The sequence below is a fragment of the Nothobranchius furzeri genome, chromosome 8 (genome assembly GCF_043380555.1).
Source record: "Nothobranchius furzeri strain GRZ-AD chromosome 8, NfurGRZ-RIMD1, whole genome shotgun sequence".
Taxonomy (NCBI): Eukaryota; Metazoa; Chordata; class Actinopteri; order Cyprinodontiformes; family Nothobranchiidae; genus Nothobranchius; species Nothobranchius furzeri.
The window spans coordinates 26,234,212-26,251,752 of record NC_091748.1 but is presented as its reverse complement, the minus strand read 5'-3'; positions in this window follow the sequence as shown (position 1 = coordinate 26,251,752).

The following is a 17,541-nucleotide window of genomic DNA, read 5'->3' as shown; positions in this document are numbered from 1 at the left end:
TGCGCTGATCCTGCTGCTGTTTTCTGCTCTGCTCGTCGGAGTCTGCGACTGCGCATCTCCTGCTGCTGTTTTTTGCTCTGCTCGTCGGCGACTGCGCTGGTCCTGCTGCTGTTTTCTGCTCTGCTCATCGGCGTCTGCTACTGCGCTGATCCTGCTGCTGTTTTCTGCTCTGCTTGTCTGCGTCAGCGAATGCACTGATCCTGCTGCTGTTTCCTGCTCTGCTCGTCGCCATCGGCGACTGTGCTGGTCCTGCTGTTGTTTTCTGCTCTGATCGTCAGCGTCGGCGACTGCGCTGGTCCTGCTGCTGTTTTATTCTCTGCTCGTCGGCGTTTGCTCTGCTCGTCGGCGTCTGCGACTGCGCTGGTCCTGCTGCTGTTTTTTGCTCTGCTCGTCGGCGACTGCGTTGGTCCTGCTGCTGTTTTCTGCACTGCTCATCGGCGTCTGCGACAGCGCTGGTCCTGCTGCTGTTTTCTGCTCTGCTCGTCGGCGACTGCGCAGGTCCTGCTGCTGTTTTCTGCACTGCTCATCGGCGTCGGCGACTGCGTTGATCCTGCTGCTGTTTTCTGCTCTGCTCATTGGCGTCTGCGACTGCGCATCTCCTGCTGCTTTTTTCTGCTCTGCTCGTCGGCGTCAGCGACTGAGCTGACCCTGCTGCTGTTTTCTGCTCTGATCGTCTGCGACTGCGCATCTCCTGCTTCTGTTTTTTGCTCTGCTCGTCGGCGTCGGCGACTGCGCTGGTCCTGCTGCTGTTTTCTGCTCTGCTCATCGGCGTCGGCTACTGAGCTGATCCTGCTGTTGTTTCCTGCTCTGCTCGTCGCCGTCGGCGACTGCGCTGGTCCTGCTGTTGTTTTCTGCTCTGATCGTCGGCGCCGGCGACTGCGCTGGTCCTGCTGCTGTTTTCTTCTCTGCTCGTCGGCGTCTGCGACTGCGCTGATCCTGCTGCTGTTTTCTGCTCTGCTCGTTGGCGTCAGCGACTGCGCTGATCCTGCAGCTGTTTTCTGCTCTGCTCGTCGCCGTCTGCGACTGTGCTGGTCCTGTTGCTGTTTTCTGCTCTGCTCGTCGGCGACTGCGCTGGTCCTGCTGCTGTTTTTTGCTCTGCTCGTCGGCGTCAGCGACTGCGCTGATCCTGCTGCTGTTTTCTGCTCTGCTCGTCGGAGTCTGCGACTGCGCATCTCCTGCTGCTGTTTTTTTGCTCTGCTCGTCGGCGACTGCGCTGGTCCTGCTGCTGTTTTCTGCTCTGCTCATCGGCGTCGGCTACTGCGCTGATCCGGCTGCTGTTTTCTGCTCTGCTTGTCTGCGTCAGCGAATGCACTGATCCTGCTGCTGTTTCCTGCTCTGCTCGTCGCCATCGGCGACTGTGCTGGTCCTGCTGTTGTTTTCTGCTCTGATCGTCAGCGTCGGCGACTGCGCTGGTCCTGCTGCTGTTTTATTCTCTGCTCGTCGGCGTCTGCTCTGCTCGTCGGCGTCTGCGACTGCGCTGGTCCTGCTGCTGTTTTTTGCTCTGCTCGTCGGCGACTGCGCTCGTCCTGCTGCTGTTTTCTGCACTGCTCATTGGCGTCGGCGACTGTGCTGATCCTGCTGCTGTTTTCTGCTCTGCTCGTAGGCGTCGGCGACTGCGCTGATCCTGCTGCTGTTTTCTGCACTGCTCATCGGCGTCTGCGACTGCGCTGGTCCTGCTGCTGTTTTCTGCTCTTCTCGTCGGCGACTGCGCATCTCCTGCTGCTTTTTTCTGCTCTGCTCGTTGGCGTCAGCGACTGCGCTGACCCTGCTGCTGTTTTCTGCTCTGATCGTCTGCAACTGCGCATCTCCTGCTTCTGTTTTTTGCTCTGGTCGTCGGCGTCAGCGACTGCGCTAATCCTGCTGCTGTTTTCTGCTCTGCTCGTCGTCGACTGCGCTGGTCCTGCTGCTGTTTTCTGCTCTGCTCATCGGTGTCGGCTACTGCGCTGATCCTGCTGTTGTTTCCTGCTCTGCTCGTCGCCGTCGGCGACTGCGCTGGTCCTGCTGTTGTTTTCTGCTCTGATCGTCAGCGCCGGCGACTGCGCTGGTCCTGCTGCTGTTTTCTTCTCTGCTCGTCGGCGTCTGCTCTGCTCGTCGGCGTCTGCGACTGCGCTGGTCCTGCTGCTGTTTTGTGCTCTGCTCATCGGTGACTGCGCTGGTCCTGCTTGTGTTTTCTGCTCTGATCGTCGGCGTCTGCGACTGCGCTGGTCCTGCTGCTGTTTTCTGCTCTTCTCATCGGCGACTGCGCTGGTCCTGCTGGTGTTTTCTGCATTGCTCATCGACGTCGGCGACTGCGCTGGTCCTGCTGTTGTTTTCGCCTCTGATCGTCGGCGTCTGAGACTGCGCTGGTCCTGCTGCTGTTTTCTGGTCTGCTCGTCGGCGACTGCGCTTGTCTTGCTGCTGTTTTCTGCACTGCTAATCAGCGTCGGCGACTGTGCTGATCCTGCTGCTGTTTTCTGCTCTGCTAGTAGGCATCGGCGACTGCGCTGGTCCTGCTGCTGTTTTCTACACTGCTCATCGGTGTCTGCGACTGCGCTGGTCCTGCTGTTGTTTTCTGCTCTGATCGTCGGCGTCGGCGACTGCGCTGGTTCTGCTGCTGTTTTCTTCTCTGCTCGTCAGAGTCTGCTCTGCTCGTCGGCGTCTGCGACTGCGCTGGTCCTGCTGCTGTTTTCTGCTCTGCTCATCGGCAACTGCGCTGGTCCTGCTGGTGTTTTCTGCACTGCTCATCGGCTTCGGCGACTGCGCTGGTCCTGCTGTTGTTTTCACCTCTGCTCATCGGCGTCTGCGACTGCGCTGGTCCTGCTGCTGTTTTCTGCTCTGCTCGTTGCCGTCTGCGACTGTGCTGGTCCTGTTGCTGTTTTCTGCTCTGCTCGTCGGCGACTGCGCTGGTCCTGCTGTTGTTTTCTGCACTGCTCATTGGCGTCGGCGACTGCGTTGATCCTGCTGTTGTTTTCTGCTCTGCTCATTTGCGTCTGCGACTGCGCATCTCCTTTCTGCTTTTTTCTGCTCTGCTCGTCGGCGTCAGCGACTGCGCTGACCCTGCTGCTGTTTTCTGCTCTGATCGTCTGCGACTGCTCATCTTCTGCTGCTGTTTTTTGCTCTGCTCGTCGGCGTCAGTGACTGTGCTGATCCTGCTGCTGTTTTCTGCTCTGCTCGTCGGAGTCTGCTACTGCGCATCTCCTGCTGCTGTTTTTTGCTCTGCTCGTCGGCGACTGCGCTGGTCCTGCTGCTGTTTTCTGCTCTGCTCATCGGCGTCGGCTACTGCGCTGATCCTGCTGCTGTTTTCTGCTCTGCTTGTCTGCATCAGCGAATGCACTGATCCTGCTTCTGTTTCCTGCTCTGCTCGTCGCCATCGGCGACTGCGCTGGTCCTGCTGTTGTTTTCTGCTCTGATCGTCAGCGTCGGCGACTGCGCTGGTCCTGCTGCTGTTTTATTCTCTGCTCGTCGGCGTCTGCTCTGCTCGTCGGCGTCTGCGACTGCGCTGGTCCTGCTGCTGTTTTTTGCTCTGCTCGTCGGCGACTGCGCTGGTCCTGCTGCTGTTTTCTGCACTGCTCATTGGCGTCGGCTACTGTGCTGATCCTGCTGCTGTTTTCTGCTCTGCTCGTAGGCGTCGGCGACTGCGCTGATCCTGCTGCTGTTTTCTGCACTGCTCATCGGCGTCTGCGACTGCGCTGGTCCTGCTGCTGTTTTCTGCTCTGCTCGTCGGCGACTGCGCATCTCCTGCTGCTTTTTTCTGCTCTGCTCGTCGGCGTCAGCGACTGCGCTGACCCTGCTGCTGTTTTCTGCTCTGATCGTCTGCGACTGCGCATCTCCTGCTTCTGTTTTTTGCTCTGCTCGTCGGCGTCAGCGACTGCGCTGATCCTGCTGCTGTTTTCTGCTCTGCTCGTCGGCGTCTGCGACTGCGCATCTCCTGCTGCTGTTTTTTGCTCTGCTCTTCGGCGACTGCGCTGGTCCTGCTGCTGTTTTCTGCTCTGCTCATCGGTGTCGGCTACTGCGCTGATCCTGCTGTTGTTTCCTGCTCTGCTCGTCGCCGTCGGCGACTGCGCTGGTCCTGCTGTTGTTTTCTGCTCTGATCGTCGGCGCCGGCGACTGCGCTGGTTCTGCTGCTGTTTTCTTCTCTGCTCGTCGGCGTCTGCTCTGCTCGTCGGCGTCTGCGACTGCGCTGGTCCTGCTGCTGTTTTCTGCTCTGCTCATCGGTGACTGCGCTGGTCCTGCTTGTGTTTTCTGCACTGCTCATGTGCGTCGGCGACTGCGCTGGTCCTGCTGTTGTTTTCTGCTCTGATCGTCGGCGTCGGCAACTGCGCTGGTCCTGCTGCTGTTTTCTTCTCTGCTCGTCGGCGTCTGCTCTGCTCGTCGGCGTCTGCGACTGCGCTGGTCCTGCTGCTGTTTTCTGCTCTGCTCATCGGCGACTGCGCTGGTCCTGCTGGTGTTTTCTGCATTGCTCATCGACGTCGGCGACTGCGCTGGTCCTGCTGTTGTTTTCGCCTCTGCACGTCGGCGTCTGAGACTGCGCTGGTCCTGCTGCTGTTTTCTGCTCTGCTCGTCGGCGACTGTGCTTGTCCTGCTGCTGTTTTCTGCTCTGCTCGTAGGCATCGGCGACTGCGCTGGTCCTGCTGCTGTTTTCTACACTGCTCATCGGCGTCGGCGACTGCGCTGGTCCTGCTGTTGTTTTCTGCTCTGATCGTCGGCGTCCGCGACTGCGCTGGTTCTGCTGCTGTTTTCTTCTCTGCTCGTCAGCGTCTGCTCTGCTCGTCGGCGTCTGCGACTGCGCTGGTCTTGCTGCTGTTTTCTGCTCTGCTCATCGGCGACTGCGCTGGTCCTGCTGGTGTTTTCTGCACTGCTCATCGGCTTCGGCGACTGCGCTGGTCCTGCTGTTGTTTTCACCTCTGCTCATCGGCGTCTGCGACTGCGCTGGTCCTGCTGCTGTTTTCTGCTCTGCTCGTCGGCGTCTGTGACTGCGCATCTCCTGCTGCTGTTTTTTGCTCTGCTCATCGGCGACTGCGCTTGTCCTAATGCTGTTTTCTGCTCTGCTCATCGGCGTCGGCTACTGCGCTGATCCTGCTGCTGTTTTCTGCTCTGCTCGTTGGCGTCTGCGACTGCGCATCTCCTGCAGCTGTTTTCTGCTCTGCTCATCGCCGTCTGCGACTGTGCTGGTCCTGTTGCTGTTTTCTGCTCTGCTCGTCGGCGACTGCGCTGGTCCTGCTGCTGTTTTCTGCACTGCTCATTGGCGTCGGCGACTGCGTTGATCCTGCTGTTGTTTTCTGCTCTGCTCATTTGCGTGTGCGACTGCGCATCTCCTTTCTGCTTTTTTCTGCTCTGCTCGTTGGCGTCAGCGACTGCGCTGACCCTGCTGCTGTTTTCTGCTCTGATCGTCTGCAACTGCGCATCTCCTGCTGCTGTTTTTTGCTCTGCTCGTCGGCGTCAGCGACTGCGCTGTTCCTGCTGCTGTTTTCTGCTCTGCTCGTCGGAGTCTGCGACTGCGCATCTCCTGCTGCTGTTTTTTGCTCTGCTCGTCGGCGACTGCGCTGGTCCTGCTGCTGTTTTTTGCTCTGCTCATCGGCGTCGGCTACTGCGCTGATCCTGCTGCTGTTTTCTGCTCTGCTTGTCTGCATCAGCGAATGCACTGATCCTGCTGCTGTTTCCTGCTCTGCTCGTCGCCAACGGCGACTGCGCTGGTCCTGCTGTTGTTTTCTGATCTGATCGTCAGCGTCGGCGACTGCGCTGGTCCTGCTGCTGTTTTATTCTCTGCTCGTCGGCGTCTGCTCTGCTCGTCGGCGTCTGCGACTGCGCTGGTCCTGCTGCTGTTTTTTGCTCTGCTCGTCGGCGACTGCGCTGGTCCTGCTGCTGTTTTCTGCACTGCTCATTGGCGTCGGCGACTGTGCTGATCCTGCTGCTGTTTTCTGCTCTGCTCGTAGGCGTCGGCGACTGCGCTGATCCTGCTGCTGTTTTCTGCACTGCTCATCGGCGTCTGCGACTGTGCTGGTCCTGCTGCTGTTTTCTGCTCTGCTCGTCGGCGACTGCGCATCTCCTGCTGCTTTTTTCTGCTCTGCTCGTCGGCGTCAGCGACTGCGCTGACCCTGCTGCTGTTTTCTGCTCTGATCGTCTGCGACTGCGCATCTCCTGCTTCTTTTTTTTGCTCTGCTCGTCAGCGTCAGCGACTGCGCTGATCCTGCTGCTGTTTTCTGCTCTGCTCGTCGGCGTCTGCGACTGCGCATCTCCTGCTGCTGTTTTTTGCTCTGCTCTTCGGCGACTGCGCTGGTCCTGCTGCTGTTTTCTGCTCTGCTCATCGGTGTCGGCTACTGCGCTGATCCTGCTGTTGTTTCCTGCTCTGCTCGTCGCCGTCGGCGACTGCGCTGGTCCTGTTGTTGTTTTCTGCTCTGATCGTCGGCGCCGGCGACTGCGCTGGTCCTGCTGCTGTTTTCTTCTCTGCTCGTCGGCGTCTGCTCTGCTCGTCGGCGTCTGCGACTGCGCTGGTACTGCTGCTGTTTTCTGCTCTGCTCATCGGTGACTGCGCTGGTCCTGCTTGTGTTTTCTGCACTGCTCATCTGCGTCGGCGACTGCGCTGGTCCTGCTGTTGTTTTCTGCTCTGATCGTCGGCGTCGGCGACTGCGCTGGTCCTGCTGCTGTTTTCTTCTCTGCTCGTCGGCGTCTGCGACTGCGCTGGTCCTGCTGCTGTTTTCTGCTCTGCTCATCGGCGACTGCGCTGGTCCCACTGGTGTTTTCTGCATTGCTCATCGTTGTCGGCGACTGCGCTGGTCCTGCTGTTGTTTTTGCCTCTGCTCGTCGGTGTCTGAGACTGCGCTGGTCCTGCTGCTGTTTTCTGCTCTGCTCGTCGGCGACTGCGCTTGTCCTGCTGCTGTTTTCTGCACTGCTCATCAGCGTCGGCAACTGTGCTGATCCTGCTGCTGTTTTCTACCCTGCTCATCGGCGTTGGCGAATGCGCTGATCCTGCTGCTGTTTCCTGCTCTGCTCGTAGGCATCGGCGACTGCGCTGGTCCTGCTGCTGTTTTCTACACTGCTCATCGGCGTTGGCGAATGCGCTGATCCTGCTGCTGTTTCCTGCTCTGCTCGTCGCCGTCGGCGACTGCGCTGGTCCTGCTGTTGTTTTCTGCTCTGATCGTCGACGACTGCGCTGGTTCTGCTGCTGTTTTCTTCTCTGCTCGTCGGCGTCTGCGACTGCGCTGGTCCTGCTGCTTTTTTCTGCTCTGCTCATCGGCGACTGCGCTGGTCCTGCTGGTGTTTTCTGCACTGCTCATCGGCATCGGCGACTGCGCTGGTCCTGCTGTTGTTTTCGCCTCTGCTCATCGGCGTCTGCGACTGCGCCGGTCCTGCTGCTGTTTTCTGCTCTGCTCGTCGGCGACTGCGCTGGTCCTGCTGCTGTTTTCTGCACTGCTCATTGGAGTCGGCAACTGTGCTGATCCTGCTGCTGTTTTCTGCTCTGCTCGTAGGCGTCGGCGACTGCGCTGGTCCTGCTGCTGTTTTCTTCACTGCTCATCGGCGACTGCGCTGGTCCTGCTGCTGTTTTCTGCTCTGCTCGTCGGCGACTGCGCAGGTCCTGCTGCTGTTTTCTGCACTGCTCATCGGCGTCGGCGACTGCGTTGATCCTGCTGCTGTTTTCTGCTCTGCTCATTGGCGTCTGCGACTGCACATCTCCTGCTGCTTTTTTCTGCTCTGCTCGTCGGCGTCAGCGACTGCACTGACCCTGCTGCTGTTTTCTGCTCTGATCGTCTGCGACTGCGCATCTCCTGCTTCTGTTTTTTGCTCTGCTCGTCGGCGTCAGCGACTGCGCTGATCCTGCTGCTGTTTTCTGCTCTGCTCGTCGGCGTCTGCGACTGCGCATCTCCTGCTGCTGTTTTCTGCTCTGCTCATCGGAGTCGGCTACTGCGCGGATCCTGCTGCTGTTTTCTGCTCTGCTTGTCTGCGTCAGCGAATGCGCTGATCCTGCTGCTGTTTCCTGCTCTGCTCGTCGCTGTCGGCTACTGCGCTGGTCCTGCTGTTGTTTTCTGCTCTGATCGTCGGCTTCGGCGACTGTGCTTGTCCTGCTGCTGTTTTCTGCTCTGCTCGTTGGCGTCTGCGACTGCGCATCTCCTGCTGCTTTTTTCTGCTCTGCTCGTCGGCGTCAGCGACTGCGCTGATCCTGCAGCTGTTTTCTGCTCTGCTCGTCGCCGTCTGTGACTGTGCTGGTCGTGTGGCTGTTTTCTGCTCTGCTCGTCGGCGACTGCGCTGGTCCTGCTGCTGTTTTCTGCACTGCTCATTGGAGTCGGCGACTGTGCTGATCCTGCTGCTGTTTTCTGCTCTGCTCGTAGGCGTCGGCGACTGCGCTGGTCCTGCTGCTGTTTTCTTCACTGCTCATCGGCGACTGCGCTGGTCCTGCTGCTGTTTTCTGCTCTGCTCGTCGGCGACTGCGCAGGTCCTGCTGCTGTTTTCTGCACTGCTCATTGGCGTCGGCGACTGCGTTGATCCTGCTGCTATTTTCTGCTCTGCTCATTGGCGTCTAAGACTGCACATCTCCTGCTGCTTTTTTCTGCTCTGCTCGTCGGCGTCAGCGACTGCACTGACCCTGCTGCTGTTTTCTGCTCTGATCGTCTGCGACTGCGCATCTCCTGCTTCTGTTTTTTGCTCTGCTCGTCGGCGTCAGCGACTGCGCTGATCCTGCTGCCTATTTCTGCTCTCCTCGTCGGCGTCTGCGACTGCGCATCTCCTCCTGCTGTTTTCTGCTCTGCTCATCGGAGTCGGCTACTGCGCGGATCCTGCTGCTGTTTTCTGCTCTGCTTGTCTGCGTCAGCGAATGCGCTGATCCTGCTGCTGTTTCCTGCTCTGCTCGTCGCCGTCGGCTACTGCGCTGGTCCTGCTGTTGTTTTCTGCTCTGATCGTCGGCTTCGGCGACTGTGCTTGTCCTGCTGCTGTTTTCTGCTCTGCTCGTTGGCGTCTGCGACTGCCCATCTCCTGCTGCTTTTTTCTGCTCTGCTCGTCGGCGTCAGCGACTGCGCTGATCCTGCAGCTGTTTTCTGCTCTGTTCGTCGCCGTCTGTGACTGTGCTGGTCCTGTTGCTGTTTTCTGCTCTGCTCGTCGGGGACTGCGCTGGTCCTGCTGCTGTTTTCTGCACTGCTCATTGGCGTCGGCGACTGCGTTGATCCTGCTGCTGTTTTCTGCTCTGCTCATTTGCGTCTGCGACTGCGCATCTCCTGCTGCTTTTTTCTGCTCTGCTCGTCGGCGTCAGCGACTGCGCTGACCCTGCTGCTGTTTTCTGATCTGATCGTCTGCGACTGCGCATCTCCTGCTGCTGTTTTTTGCTCTGCTCGTCGGCGTCAGCGACTGCTCTGATCCTGCTGCTGTTTTCTGCTCTGCTCGTCGGCGTCGGCTACTGCGCTGATCCTGCTGCTGTTTTCTGCTCTGCTTGTCTGCTTCAGCAAATGCGCTGATCCTGCTGCTGTTTCCTGCTCTGCTCGACGCCGTCGGCGCCTGTGCTGGTCCTGTTGTTGTTTTCTGCTCTGATCGTCGACCTTGGCGACTGCGCTGGTCCTGCTGCTGTTTTCTTCTCTGCTCGTCGGCGTCTGCTCTGCTCGTCGGCGTCTGCGACTGCGATGGTTCTGCTGCTGTTTTCTGCTCTGCTCATCGGCGACTGCGCTGGTTCTGCTGGTGTTTTCTGCACTGCTCATCGGCGTCTGCGACTGCGCTGGTCCTGCTGCTGTTTTCTGCTCTGCTCATCGGCGACTGCGCTGGTCCTGCTGGTGTTTTCTGCACTGCTCATCGGCTTCAGCGACTGCGCTGGTCCTGCTGTTGTTTTCGCCTCTGCTCATCGGCGTCTGCGACTGCGCTGGTCCTGCTGCTGTTTTCTGCACTGCTCATTGGCGTCGGCGACTGTGCTGATCCTGCTGCTGTTTTCTGCTCTGCTCGTAGGCATCGGCGACTGCGCTGGTCCTGCTGCTGTTTTCTTCACTGCTCATCGGCGACTGCGACTGCGCATCTCCTGCTGCTTTTTTCTGCTCTGCTCGTCGGCGTCAGCGACTGCACTGACCCTGCTGCTGTTTTCTGCTCTTATCGTCTGCGACTGCGCATCTCCTGCTTCTGTTTTTTGCTCTGCTCGTCGGCGTCAGCGACTGCGCTGATCCTGCTGCTGTTTTCTGCTCTGCTCGTCGCCGTCGGCTACTGCGCTGGTCCTGCTGTTGTTTTCTGCTCTGATCGTCGGCGTCGGCGACTGTGCTGGTCCTGCTGCTGTTTTCTGCTCTGCTCGTTGGCGTCTGCGACTGCGCATCTCCTGCTGCTTTTTTCTGCTCTGCTCGTCGGCGTCAGCGACTGCTCTGACCCTGCTGCTGTTTTCTGCTCTGATAGTCTGCGACTGCGCATCTCCTGCTGAAGTTTTTTGCTCTGCTCGTCAGCGAATGCGCTGATCCTGCTGCTGTTTCCTGCTCTGCTCGTCGCCGTCGGCGCCTGCGCTGGTCCTGCTGTTGTTTTCTGCTCTGATCGTCGGCGTTGGCGACTGCGCTGGTCCTGCTGCTGTTTAATTCTCTGCTCGTCGGCGTCTGCTCTGCTCGTCGGCGTCTGCGACTGCGCTGGTCCTGCTGGTATTTTCTGCACTGCTCATCGGCGTCGGCGACTGCGCTGGTCCTGCTGTTGTTTTCGCCTCTGCTCGTCGGCGTCTGCGACTGCGCTGGTCCTGCTGCTGTTTTCTGCTCTGCTCGAAGGCTTCGGCGACTGCGCTGGTCCTGCTGCTGTTTTCTGCACTGCTCATCGGCGTCTGCGACTGCGCTGGTCCTGCTGCTGTTTTCTGCTCTGCTCGTCGGTGACTGCGCAGGTCCTGCTGCTGTTTTCTGCACTGATCATCGGCGTCGGCGACTGCGCTGATCCTGCTGCTGTTTTCTGCTCTGCTCATTGGCGTCTGCCACTGCGCATCTCCTGCTGCTTTTTTCTGCTTTGCTCGTCGGCGTCAGCGACTGCGCTGACCCTGCTGCTGTTTTCTGCTCTGATCGTCTGCGACTGCGCATCTCCTGCTTCAGTTTTTTGCTCTGCTCGTCGGAGTCAGCGACTGCGCTGATCCTGCCGCTGTTTTCTGCTCTGCTCGTCGGCGTCTGCGACTGCGCATCTCCTGCTGCTGTTTTTTGCTCTGCTCGTCGGCGTCGGCAACTGCGCTGATCCTGCTGCTGTTTCTTGCTCTGCTCATCAGCGTCAGCGACTCTGCTGATCCTGCTGCTGTTTTATGCTCTGCTCGTCTGTGTCAGCGAATGCGCTGATCCTGCTGCTGTTTCCTGCTCTGCTCGTCGCCGTCGGCGACTTCGCTGGTCCTGCTGTTGTTTTCTGCTCTGATCGCTGGCGTCGGCGACTGCGCTGGTCCTGCTGCTGTTTTCTTCTCTGCTCGTCGGCGTCTGCTCTGCTCGTCGGCGTCTGCGCTGGTCCTGTTGCTGTTTTCTGCTCTGCTCGTCGGCGACTGCGCTGGTCCTGCTCTTGTTTTCGCCTCTGCTCGTCGGTGTCTGCTCTGCTCATTGGCTTCTGCGACTGCGCTGGTCCTGCGCTGTTTTCTGCTCTGCTCATTGGCATCTGTGACTGTGCATCTCCTGCTGCTTTTTTCTGCTCTGCTTGTCGGCGTCAGCGACTGCGCTGACCCTGCTGCTGTTTTCTGCTCTGATCGTCTGCGACTGTGCATCTCCTGCTGCTGTTTTTTGCTCTGCTTGTCGGCGTCAGCGACTGCGCTGATCCTGCTGCTGTTTTCTGCTCTGCTCGTCGGCGTCTGTGACTGCGCATCTCCTGCTGCTGTTTTTTGCTCTGCTCGTCGGCGACTGTGCTTGTCCTGCTGCTGTTTTCTGCTCTGCTCATCGGCGTCGGCTACTGTGCTGATCCTGCTGCTGTTTTCTGCTCTGCTCGTTGGCGTCTGCGACTGCGCATCTCCTGCTGCTTTTTTCTGCTCTGCTCGTCGGCGTCAGCGACTGCGCTGATCCTGCAGCTGTTTTCCGCTTTGCTCGTCGCCGTATGCGACTGTGCTGGTCCTGTTGCTGTTTTCTGCTCTGCTCGTCGGCGTCTGTGACTGTGCATCTCCTGCTGCTGTTTTTTGCTCTGCTCGTCGGCGACTGCGCTTGTCCTGCTGCTGTTTTCTGCTCTGCTCATCGGCGTCGGCTACTGCACTGATCCTGCTGCTGTTTTCTGCTCTGCTCGTTGGCGTCTGCGACTGCGCATCTCCTGCTGCTTTTTTCTGCTCTGCTCGTCGGCGTCAGCGACTGCACTGATCCTGCAGCTGTTTTCTGCTCTGATCGCCTGCAACTGCTCATCTCCTGCTGCTGTTTTTTGCTCTGCTCGTCGGCGTCAGCGACTGCGCTGATCCTGCTGCTGTTTTTTGCTCTGCTCGTCGGCGACTGCGCTGGTCATGCTGCTGTTTTCTGCTCTGCTCATCGGCGTCTGCTACTGCGCTGATCCTGCTGCTGTTTTCTGCTCTGCTTGTCTTCGTCAGCGAATGCGCTGATCCTGCTGCTGTTTCCTGCTCTGCTCGTCGCCGTCGGCGACTGCGCTGGTCCTGCTGTTGTTTTATGCTCTGATCGTCGGCGACTGCGCTGGTCCTGCTGCTGTTTTCTTCTCTGCTCGTCGGCGTCTGCTCTGCTCGTCGGCGTCTGCGACTGCGCTCGTCCTGCTGCTGTTTTCTGCTCTGCTCATCGGTGACTGCGCTGGTCCTGCTGGTGTTTTCTGCACTGCTCATCGGCGTCGGCGACTGCGCTGGTCCTGCTGTTGTTTTCGCCTCTGCTCGTCGGCGTCTGCAACTGCGCTGGTCCTGCTGCTGTTTTCTGCTCTGCTCGTCGGCGACTGCGCTGGTCCTGCTGCTGTTTTCTTTACTGCTCATTGGCGTCGGCGACTGTGCTGATCCTGCTGCTGTTTTCTGCTCTGCTCGTAGGCGTCGGTGACTGCGCACGTCCTGCTGCTGTTTTCTGCACTGCTCATCGGCGTCTGCGACTGCGCAGGTCCTGCTGCTGTTTTCTGCACTGCTCATCGGCGTCGGCGACTGCGTTGATCCTGCTGCTGTTTTCTGCTCTGCTCATTGGCGTCTGCGACTGCGCATCTCCTGCTGCTTTTTTCTGCTCTGCTCGTCGGCGTCAGCGACTGAGCTGACCCTGCTGCTGTTTTCTGCTCTGATCGTCTGCGACTGCGCATCTCCTGCTTCTGTTTTTTGCTCTGCTCGTCGGCGTCGGCGACTGCGCTGGTCCTGCTGCTGTTTTCTGCTCTGCTCATCGGCGTCGGCTACTGCGCTGATCCTGCTGTTGTTTCCTGCTCTGCTCGTCGCCGTCGGCGACTGCGCTCGTCCTGCTATTGTTTTCTGCTCTGATCGTCGGCGCCGGCGACTGCGCTGGTCCTGCTGCTGTTTTAATCTCTGCTCGTCGGCGTCTGCGACTGCGCTGATCCTGCTGCTGTTTTCTGCTCTGCTCGTCGGCGTCTGTGACTGCACATCTCCTGCTGCTGTTTTTTGCTCTGCTCGTCGGCGACTGCGCTTGTCCTGCTGCTGTTTTCTGCTCTGCTCATCGGCGTCGGCTACTGCGCTGATCCTGCTGCTGTTTTCTGCTCTGCTTGTTGGCGTCTGCGACTGCGCATCTCCTGCTGCTGTTTTCTGCACTGCTCATTGGCGTCGGCGACTGCGTTGATCCTGCTGTTTTTTTGCTCTGCTCGTCGGCGTCAGCGACTGCGCTGATCCTGCTGCTGTTTTCTGCTCTGCTCGTCGGAGTCTGCGACTGTGCATCTCCTGCTGCTGTTTTTTGCTCTGCTCGTCGGCGACTGCGCTGGTCCTGCTGCTGTTTTCTGCTCTGCACATCGGCGTCGGCAACTGCGCTTATCCTGCTGCTGTTTCCTGCTCTGCTTGTCTGCGTCAGGCAATGCACTGATCCTGCTGCTGTCTCCTGCTCTGCTCGTCGCCATCGGCGACTGCGCTGGTCCTGCTGTTGTTTTCTGCTCTGATCGTCAGCGTCGGCGACTGCGCTGGTCCTGCTGCTGTTTTATTCTCTGCTCGTCGGCGTCTGCTCTGCTCGTCGGCGTCTGCGACTTCGCTGGTCCTGCTGCTTTTTTTTGCTCTGCTCGTCGGCGACTGCGCTGGTCCTGCTGCTGTTTTCTGCACTGCTCATTGGCGTCGGCGACTGTGCTGATCCTGCTGCTGTTTTCTGCTCTGCTCGTAGGCGTCGGCGACTGCGCTGATCCTGCTGCTGTTTTCTGCACTGCTCATCGGCGTCTGCGACTGCGCTGGTCCTGCTGCTGTTTTCTGCTCTGCTCGTCAGCGACTGCGCATCTCCTGCTGCTTTTTTCTGCTCTGCTCGTCGGCGTCAGCCACTGCACTGATCCTGTTGCTGTTTTCTGCTCTGCTCGTCGGCGTCTGCGACTGCGCATCTCCTGCTGCTGTTTTTTGCTCTGCTCTTCGGCGACTGCGCTGGTCCTGCTGCTGTTTTCCGCTCTGCTCATCGGTGTCGGCTACTGCGCTGATCCTGCTGTTGTTTCCTGCTCTGCTCGTCGCCGTCGGCGACTGCGCTGGTCCTGCTGTTGTTTTCTGCTCTGATCGTCGGCGCCGGCGACTGCGCTTGTCCTGCTGCTGTTTTCTTCTCTGCTCGTCGGCGTCTGCGACTGCGCTGGTCCTGCTGCTGTTTTCTGCTCTGCTCATCGGTGACTGCGCTGGTCCTGCTTGTGTTTTCTGCACTGCTCATCTGCGTCGGCGACTGCGCTGGTCCTGCTGTTGTTTTCTGCTCTGATCGTCGGCGTCGGCGACTGCGCTGGTCCTGCTGCTGTTTTCTTCTCTGCTTGTCGGCGTCTGCTCTGCTCGTCGGCGTCTGCGACTGCGCTGGTCCTGCTGCTGTTTTCTGCTCTGCTCATCAGCGACTGCGCTGGTCCTGCTGTTGTTTTCGCCTCTGCTCGTCGGCGTCTGAGACTGCGCTGGTCCTGCTGCTGTTTTCTGCTCTGCTCGTCGGCGACTGCGCTTGTCCTGCTGCTGTTTTCTGCACTGCTCATCAGCGTCGGCGACTGTGCTGATCCTGCTGCTGTTTTCTGCTCTGCTCGTAGGCATCGGCGACTGCGCTGGTCCTGCTGCTGTTTTCTACACTGCTCATCAGCGTCAGCGAATGCGCTGATCCTGCTGCTGTTTCCTGCTCTGCTCGTCGCCGTCGGCGACTGCGCTGGTCCTGCTGTTGTTTTCTGCTCTGATCGTCGGCGTCGGCGACTGCGCTGGTTCTGCTGCTGTTTTCTTCTCTGCTCGTCGGCGTCTGCTCTGCTCGTCGGCGTCTGCGACTGCGCTGGTCCTGCTGCTGTTTTCTGCTCTGCTCATCGGCGACTGCGCTGGTCCTGCTGGTGTTTTCTGCACTGCTCATCGGCTTCGGCGACTGCGCTGGTCCTGCTGTTGTTTTCGCCTCTGCTCATCGGCGTCTGTGACTGCGCTGGTCCTGCTGCTGTTTTCTGCTCTGCTCATCGGCGACTGCGCTGGTCCTGCTGCTGTTTTCTGCACTGCTCATTGGCGTCGGCGACTGTGCTGATCCTGCTGCTGTTTTCTGCTCTGCTCGTAGGCGTCGGCGACTGCGCTGGTCCTGCTGCTGTTTTCTTCACTGCTCATCGGCGACTGCGACTGCGTTGGTCCTGCTGCTGTTTTCTGCTCTGCTCGTCGGCGACTGCGCAGGTCCTGCTGCTGTTTTCTGCTCTGCTCATTTGCGTCTGCAACTGCGCATCTCCTGCTTCTATTTTCCTCTCTGCTCGTCGGCGTCAGCGACTGCACTGACCCTGCTGCTGTTTTCTGCTCTGATCGTCTGCGACTGCGCATCTCCTGCTTCTGTTTTTTGCTCTGCTCGTCGGCGTCAGCGACTGCGCTGATCCTGCTGCTGTTTTCTGCTCTGCTCGTCGGCGTCTGCGACTGCGCATCTCCTTCTGCTGTTTTCTGCTCTGCTCATCGGAGTCGGCTACTGCGCGGATCCTGCTGCTGTTTTCTGCTCTGCTTGTCTGCGTCAGCGAATGCGCTGATCCTGCTGCTGTTTCCTGCTCTGCTCGTCGCCGTCGGCTACTGCGCTGGTCCTGCTGTTTTTTTCTGCTCTGATCGTCGGCTTCGGCGACTGTGCTTGTCCTGCTGCTGTTTTCTGCTCTGCTCGTTGGCGTCTGCGACTTCGCATCTCCTGCTGCTTTTTTCTTGTCTGCTCGTCGGCGTCAGCGACTGCGCTGATCCTGCAGCTGTTTTCTGCTCTGCTCGTCGCCGTCTGTGACTGTGCTGGTCCTGTTGCTGTTTTCTGCTCTGCTCGTCGGCGACTGCGCTGGTCCTGCTGCTGTTTTCTGCACTGCTCATTGGCGTCGGCGACTGCGTTGATCCTGCTGCTGTTTTCTGCTCTGCTCATTTGCGTCTGCGACTGCGCATCTCCTGCTGCTTTTTTCTGCTCTGCTCGTCGGCGTCAGCGACTTCGCTGACCCTGCTGCTGTTTTCTGCTCTGATCGTCTGCGACTGCGCATCTCCTGCTGCTGTTTTTTGCTCTGCTCGTCGGGGTCAGCGACTGCTCTGATCCTGCTGCTGTTTTCTGCTCTGCTCGTCGGAGTCTGCGACTGCGCATCTCCTGCTGCTGTTTTTTACTCTGCTCGTCGGCGACTGCGCTGATCCTGCTGCTGTTTCCTGCTCTGCTCGTCGCCGTCGGCGCCTGCGCTGGTCCTGCTGTTGTTTTCTGCTCTGATCGTCGACCTTGGCGACTGCACTGGTCCTGCTGCTGTTTTCTTCTCTGCTCGTCGGCATCTGCTCTGCTTGTCGGCGTCTGCGAATGCACTGATCCTGCTGCTGTCTCCTGCTCTGCTCGTCGCCATCGGCGACTGCGCTGGTCCTGCTGTTGTTTTCTGCTCTGATCGTCAGCGTCGGCGACTGCGCTGGTCCTGCTGCTGTTTTATTCTCTGCTCGTCGGCGTCTGCTCTGCTCGTCGGCGTCTGCGACTTCGCTGGTCCTGCTGCTTTTTTTTGCTCTGCTCGTCGGCGACTGCGCTGGTCCTGCTGCTGTTTTCTGCACTGCTCATTGGCGTCGGCGACTGTGCTGATCCTGCTGCTGTTTTCTGCTCTGCTCGTAGGCGTCGGCGACTGCGCTGATCCTGCTGCTGTTTTCTGCACTGCTCATCGGCGTCTGAGACTGCGCTGGTCCTGCTGCTGTTTTCTGCTCTGCTCGTCAGCGACTGCGCATCTCCTGCTGCTTTTTTCTGCTCTGCTCGTCGGCGTCAGCCACTGCACTGATCCTGCTGCTGTTTTCTGCTCTGCTCGTCGGCGTCTGCGACTGCGCATCTCCTGCTGCTGTTTTTTGCTCTGCTCTTTGGCGACTGCGCTGGTCCTGCTGCTGTTTTCTGCTCTGCTCATCGGTGTCGGCTACTGCGCTGATCCTGCTGTTGTTTCCTGCTCTGCTCGTCGCCGTCGGCGACTGCGCTGGTCCTGCTGTTGTTTTCTGCTCTGATCGTCGGCGCCGGCGAATGCGCTTGTCCTGCTGCTGTTTTCTTCTCTGCTCGTCGGCGTCTGCGACTGCGCTGGTCCTGCTGCTGTTTTCTGCTCTGCTCATCGGTGACTGCGCTGGTCCTGCTTGTGTTTTCTGCACTG